An 8,269-nucleotide genomic window follows, 5' to 3' on the forward strand; every position below is an offset into this window, starting at 1 on the left:
CGTCTTTCACCAAAAACACGATTGTCTCAAAGGTATGACACATGTGGTGCATTTATTTACTCATAAAACATCTTTAAAGTTTATTTAATTTATTTTTGTTATACATGCTGACTAGTTACCAGTATTTGTCCTCCTTGCATCTATCTAGACATTGCCATGCTTGTTTGTACACAAACAAAATAGGACTCATAAAAACATAGCTCCATGGTTCCATTAGTGTTCAAAGACAATATATATTAACTCAACTGTGCAAACTTAACAGCATGATTTGATGATTGACAGGTAGATGTTGTAATTGATGATTAAACCAATTGATGATTGATTAACCTTTACATAAATAATAAGGAGCCACTGCCTCCCCTCAACGCTTGAATCTGAGATAAAAAAAAAAAAGAAGATTCGACAGTATTTACAGTAACACTCTGCATAACCTGCAGTCGCCATCTGGCTCATCATTGGCGAATTTCCCACAGCACCTGAAGGCCAGCATGAGAGGGATATTAGATGCTAGATAGATAGGATAGATAGATAGATAGATAGATAGCATAGATCGATAGATAGATAGATCGATAGATAGCTCGATAGATAGTATAGAGAACCTGATGGAGGTGGCTCTGATGCGGTTATTACATTGAGCCCCCCCCCCCTTGCGACGTCCTGACGCTGTTTAATTACGAGTCATTAATTATAATACAGCAGATTACTCTGCTGTTATGATGACTAACATTCTGTCCTCCAAACTCGTTTTTTAAAATTGAAATGTTAAACTAATCCATCATCTTTTCATTAGACTGATGAGACACCCATCATGGGTACCTAGACCAGTGCTATAGATAGTAGTAGATAGATAGATAGATAGATAGATAGATAGATAGATAGATAGATAGATAGATAGATAGATATGTTCATTCATCGTAATGTCATATGGTGCAGGTTTAACGTAGGCTGGTAGAAGAAATTTATGCATGATGCATCTTAGTACAGAGTCTCTCACCACTTCCTCCTTGTGGTTTCCTTCAAGTAACAACTGTTAAATCTTGAACACGAGGCCAAGATTTTAATGTGGACGTTGATTATTTTAAAGCTGAAACAGATGCTGAACAGCGTTCAAACAAAAGAAAGAATACAGTTTGATTTGTGATATACTTCACTGTACTTTGATGCAACATGCAGAGCCGACTGTGATTTAGGAGGGCATGAATCACTTCAAACCTCCTCTGATTTTTGTCGTTGATGTGAAATCCTACCCCTCACTGTGTTCATGTGCAGGTTCTAAGGCTTGCAAGCACACTAGGATAACCACAGAGGGCGCTACATGATGTGTTTGTGACCAAATAGAAAGAGATACTTGGAGATAAGGCTATTTTCACTGAAGGGAAGCGAGTGCCTTCTCGTCAGACTATTAAGTGGTGTGTTGTGTGTGTGTGGTGTGTGTGTGTGTGTTGTGTGTGTGTGTTATGTGAGAGACATGGTGCTCACTCTTCCTCTTACTGAAATGCGTCTCAGTGGTTCAGCTCTGACTGATTGTTCTGGCTGGCGTACTTTGTGAAGAGGATTGTGTCAGTTTGTGCTGAATGCACGCCTTATGTGGGTGTGGCATATGCATAAGCTATAGCTATATGATAGATATATGATTAGATACTATATATATCTATATATATAATATCTATATATATATATATATATATATATATATATATATATACTATATATATATATATATATATAAACGACCACCCTATAGCTGTCATGAATGGAGGAAACTAGCTAAAGAAACCAAAACTGTCATTCGTACAGGATGTAAACCTGTTGGACATTTTAACATAGAGGACTGACTTCTTCTGTAGCCAGCCTCAAGTGGCTGTTCGGGGAACTGCAGTTTTTGGCACTTCGCTTGTCTTCACTTCCACAGCTACGGAGGTTGTCACTTGGTATCATCCCTCTCTACTCACATGCTACTCTTCTATGTATGAAGGAGGGGAAAACAAAAGAAGAAACTTGGTAACCACGAATGCACAGTGAAACCCTTCTAGAGCCAGCACTGAGTTTGTCCCTTCTAGGCTACTGTAGATACCTAAGCGGACCTGCAGCATCTGTAGATATAAAAGGCTACTTTAAAACTAACAGTAACAATCATTGTCAGGTGGTTATACACTAATGAAAACATAGTTGTTAATATAATATTCTATTTCTGTCAAATTTCGTTGAGAGCCCCCTAAATCTACACACTGGACCTTTAAGTAACTCACAAATTGACTTGTAATGCAGTTTTTTGGACCATGGTCGCTTCTTTTACTTCTGTAAAATATCTGAGTACTACTTCGTCACCACTGCCACTGAGTGTACATTGGTTCTATATCTTTTGACAGTCTGTATATTTAACAGTATGGTTTGCAGGTTGTAAGTGGCAGCCTGTCCTCAGTTGGATGCAGTTTTTGTGTGCTCAAACTGTTCCGTGCGCTGTCCATGTATGTTCTGTGTGTGAATGCATAGTGTGCGTGGGTGCACTCAGAGAGAAAATGAGATATCAGTGGTCTTTCGGGCCACATAGATAAACAGTGTGTCTCTGCATGGTTTTAAAACTATCCGAATCACTTCAGCAAAGAAGGAAGCCCACTCACAAGGAACAGGATAAATGTTCAAATCGTTTGTGTCAAATACAGCCTATAGATAAGATATGACCCGCTCTTTAACCCCACAACTACATACAACATACGCCACCTCTATATTGCTTTACCTCCTCTAAGTGCATGCCTACAGATAATAGCAGCCGTTATTCTTCAGGTGTAGCATGTGACAGTGGCCTTTGAACATCATATTTATTATGGCGATTATTGTGCCACATAATGCGGTTACGGCAACAAACGAGCTATCAGTGACGTAAACAGAACACTGGAACATCTTAAACTCCTCGTTATCTAATAATAGAGCTATTTTCAGAGGAAAAAGGTTAAGCGTGTCTGCCTTAAGGAGTCAGAGTTTGTTGTGCTTGAAATTCAGCAGCAGTGTTGTATAAGAGGAAAGGGTCAGTTCTGGCCTTTAGCTCATATTAAGGCATTGTAGTCTTCTAGTGTTTTCTGTTACATCGCTATCAAGAATCCATCGTGGAGGTCCAATAACACCCTGTAGGAAGACTCAGATTGTCCTGACTAAAAGGGCCACACTGGCATCAACTTTATTGTTTATTCAACAGTGATCTACATTTTGATATAGCAAAGTGAAGCTCATAATGGTCTGAATGGCACAAAATGAGCTTACATAAGGTCTCAACACAGTTGACAATTGTAAACACAAGAAGGCTGACTGATGCTGTATTTTGGGGAGATTGTGGATACTGTTCAGTTTGACATCAGTGCACTGAAACAGTAAACTTTAACAATATATTTTGATTATCATTCTACAATTCTTGTGATTCGATATTCTGATACTCGACCATGGGAAAAAAGAACTCATTGACTTTACGTCTGTAGCTCACTGAGTCATATTCCCAAACCAATGCACATCACATGACTATTTAGTCTTTGGGTTTTATTTCAGCAGGTCATTACTCTAATGCATCTAAAAGTTGCAAATAGACTACATTTTGAAGTAAACATGCAACATTTAGCTGTTCTGCTCATCAATCTAGTGCTTTAAGAATAATAAAAAAAATAGAGAAATAGAAAGATATATTTACAGTATGTGCGCGCCTCTTGGCATGCAATGTCTATCCACTTAGTGGTGGGTCTATATTTTTAAACAAAAATTCTACGTTCGGCTCTTTGACCTGGTGGTGTAGCTGGTAGTGGCAGCGTGACGCTGTGCAGTGAAGCCCCCTAGTTGAAAAAGAAGAGGTCCGCGCTGCCTCATATATTGGATGTGCTGTTTTACAGTTTCATTTCATTAATCAGATGTTTTTTTGCAGAGAACATCATGTTACGATGTCTCAGAGTTATTTGGCACCCCTTTGGGTGGTCACAAACACAAGCTAATCCTTTCCTTGTGTGTTTTACTCAGATGGCTTCCAGGCTCAATGTTTTACAATGGCTTAGTTCTTATGAAGCATGCAACTAGGAATATTAACTGAATGGAGTCAAACAATAAAACCTGCTCATTTTCCCTGTGTGCCTGATGTCATTGTCTGTCCTTTGTACTAATGTGTGTCAGCGTCTCCAAAGCAAATGCTGTGGATTTAAAAGACTTTTGTTTGTGAGGTGATTGTGATCTCACATATATTTCATGCAACCCTACTACATTTCCTTTCAGTGAAACATCTGCTATCAGTGTAGTTTGAGTCTCCATGTTCATCAGATAAAGCTGCAGACCTTAAGTTTATGTCTCACAGGACAGCTGCTCTGTTCTCTTTCTTCCCTGGGTATCTTTTGTGCATTTTAATTGTGTTTGGTGGATCCTAGTCAGCCAAGTGGACGATATTAAGGGGTGACACTGGTGGAAATAACTTAAGAAGGCACTATAATTCCTGCATATTTGTGTTAGATTCAGATCATAAAAGTGCATCAACCCATTTATGCTTCGTAGATAAAATTTGATTTGAAAAATATATCCCAGAAATCCATTTTCCCAAAATCCAGTTTGTTGCTTTCAAAACATTGTTTCTTCAGATTTATAAAACACTAGATGGCAGCAATGCGGACAACGTGGGCATTGTTTGGGTGGGCCCAGATTTCATTCACAGAAACAAAATAAACAGTTTTACATCAAGTGCATTTTAATGCAAGTTTTATACTCTAATTCTCATCACCCTGTGCTGGATTGAAATGTTAACAATGCAGGATTGAAGCTTATTCTACAGCAGTGTCATTGTATGACATTCATTTTAAAACCTGAACATGTTCATTTAGTTCCTGACGGGTTGTGGAGCGTATGTTAGGCTCTTCAGACATATACAAAGGGCTCTTGAATGTACAAAAACAGACATATCATATTAGGTGCCTCGATAGCCTTTTCCGTTGCACAGAAAAAAAACATTTCTCATCGATGCGACCTGTTATAGGCTCATTATCGCGTTCGTGGGGCTGTAAGATGAAGCTATGTGATGTTTGATTGATGTGACGCTTGACGAGTTCGCAGGAAATGAATGTGATCTGCCGTCGTGCACTTAAAATGAGAACCTCTGAAAATGTATTTCAGAACCATTTCCTCCAATTTGAGCACATATTGAATGGACCGCTGGCCCCATGCTATAGCATGTTCTATATGGTCAGGTTGGGTAAGTGTTTGGTATTGTGTGTGCTCAGTGTGTGCTCAATAGTGTGTGTCCTTTTCCCCTGTACTTGTTTGTTTTGATTTTCTACATATTTGATCTGGAGATTTTTGTGCCTGTTGCCTTACATGAAGATGTGCATGTGTGTGTGTGTGTGTGTGTGTGTGCTCTCCAGAGACAGGAGGAGGAAGACCGAGCAGGATTGAAGAGAGGTATAAAGATCCTCTTGATAGGAGGTTTGCACTATTCCCAGGTAGTTCAGGCTCTTGTTTGCAGTTTTCCCTCATTGGATTCTGTGCAACCCCGAGACCCTCTGAGCCTCCCCAGTCACACGGCGCACACAACAACCTTGACTTCCCCTGCCTCACCTACTGTACAGACTTCCCTTCTCCACTCCCCTTGCCTCTGCTCCAAACACTCTCTCCTCACCTCTCCTCTCCTCCTGCTATTGTGATCTTTTATGTCTCACCCAACTCACTCTCCCACTTTGTATTCAGTCACTGCCTCTCCCCCCCTATAATTTTATGAAGCACATTCTTTTTCCTGAGGTAAAACCAAGTGACAACCTCTGTGGCTGTGAAATTAAGCCAAAGACAAAAATTGCAGTTTCTCACACGTCCACTTGAGGCTGGCTACAGAACGAGTCAATCTCCATAAGTCCCCATGTTAAAATGTCCAACTTCACAGCAGAAATAAACATGTTTACAGCCTGGTACAAAAAACTGTTTTGGTCTCTATAGCTAATTTCCCCGTTCATGACAACTGTACTGAGGGTGAATTTATATATAACTCACCTGTTCGAATGATATTAAGGCTTAAAGTTATGCATAATTAACAGAATGTTATGCATAATTAACAGCATGATTTGATTGATTGACAGGTAGATGCTGTAATTGATTGACATAGCCTAGTCAGAACAACATGTTAAGCATAACTTTTAACAAATAATACAGAGCGCTCACTGCCTCCCCTCAACAGCTTGAATCTGGGATAAAGAAAAAAAAAAGAAGAATCGGCAGTGTTTACAGTTAAAACTCTGCATAATACATGCAGTCGCTCATCTGGCTCATCATTGGCGAATTTCCAACAGCACATGAAGGCAGCATGAGAGAGGAGAGATAGATAGATAGATAGATAGATAGATAGATAGATAGATAGATAGATAGATAGATAGATAGATAGATAGATAGATAGAGAACCTGATGGAGGTGGCTCTGATGCGGTTATTAATTGAGCCCCCCCCCTTGCGACGTCCTGACGCTGTTTAATTACGAGTCATTAATGATAATCACAGCAGATTACTCTGCTGCTATGTTAGACTAATATCTGTCCTCACCAAACTCGTTTTTTAAAATTGAAATGTAGTAAACTAATCCATCATCTTTCATTAGAATGAATGAGACACCCATCATGGGAACCTAGACCAGTGCTATAGATAGATAGATAGATAGATAGATAGATAGATAGATAGATATGTTCATTCATCGTAATGTCATATGGTGACAGGTTTAAAGTAGGCTGGTAGAAGAAATTCATGCATGATGCATCTTAGTTACAGAGTCTCTCACCACTTCCTCCTTGTGGTTTCCTTCAAGTAACAACTGTTAAATCTTGAACACGAGGCCAAGATTTTAATGTGGACGTTGATTATTTTAAAGCTGAACAGATGCTGAACAGCAGTTCAAACAAAAGAAAGAATACAGTTTGAATTTGTGATATACTTCACTGTACTTTGATGCAACATGCAGAGCTGACTGTGATTTTAGGAGGGCATGATCACTTCAAACCTCCTCTGATTTTAAAATGCACCAGACGTTGATGTAAATCCTAACCCTCACTGTGTTCATGTGCAGGTTCTAAAGGCTTGCAAGCACACTAGGATGACCACAGAGAGGCGCTACTGAGTGTTTGTGACCAAAATAGAAAGAGATACTGGAGATAAGGCTCATTTTCACTGAAGGGAAGCGAGTGCCTTCTCCTCAGACTGTTAAGTGTGTGTGTGTGTGTGTATGTGAGAGACATGGTGTTCACTCTTCCTCTTACTGAAATGCGTCTCACTGGTTTAGCTCTGACTGATTGTCTGGCTGGCGTACTTTGTGAAGAGGATGTGTCAGTTTGTGCTGAATGCACGCATTAATGTTTGGTGTGCATAATGCATAAGCCTTAATATAACAGGTGAATTATATATATATATATAAAAAGGGGGTATAGCTGTCATGAATGGAGAAAGTAGCTAAAGAAACCAAAACTGTCTTTCGTACCAGGATGTAAACCTGTTGGACATTTTAACATGGAGACTGACTTCTTCTGTAGCCAGCCTCAAGTGGCTGTTCGGGGAACTGCAGTTTTTGGCACTTTCGCGTTGTCTTCACTTCACAGCTACGGAGGTTGTCACTTGGTATCAACCCTCTCTACTCACATGCTACTCTTCTATGTATGAAGGAGGAGAAAACAAAAGAAGAAACTTTGGTAACCACGATATGCACGCATGAAACCCTATCTAGAGCCAGCACTGAGTTTGTCCCTTCTAGGCTACTGTAGATACCTAAAGCGGACCTGCAACATCTGTAGATATAAAAAGGCTCATTCTAAAGAAACAGTAACAATCATTGTCAGGTGGTTATACACTAATGAAAACATAGTTGTTAATATAATATTCTATTTCTGACAAATTCTGTTGAGAGCCCCCTAAATCTGACACACTGGACCTTTAAGTAACTCACAAATTTGACTTGTAATGTAGTATTTTTGGACCATGGTCGCTTCTTTTACTTCTGTAAAATATCTGAGTACTACTTCTTCCACCACTGCCACTGAGTGTACATGTGTTCTATCTTTTGGCAGTCTTTCGCTGTTTCACAGTGTGTATATTTAACAGTATGTGTTTGCACGTTGTGAGTGGCAGCCTGTCCTCAGTTGGATGCAGTTTTTGTGCGCTGTCCATGTATGTCTCTGTGTGTGAATGCATAGTGTGTGTGGGTGCACTCAGAGAGAAAATAGAGATATCATTGGTCTTTCTGGGCCACATAGATAACAGTGTGTCTCTGCATGGTTTAAAACTATCAG

The sequence above is a fragment of the Larimichthys crocea genome, chromosome XX (assembly GCF_000972845.2).
Source record: "Larimichthys crocea isolate SSNF chromosome XX, L_crocea_2.0, whole genome shotgun sequence".
In the NCBI taxonomy this organism is placed as follows: Eukaryota; Metazoa; Chordata; class Actinopteri; family Sciaenidae; genus Larimichthys; species Larimichthys crocea.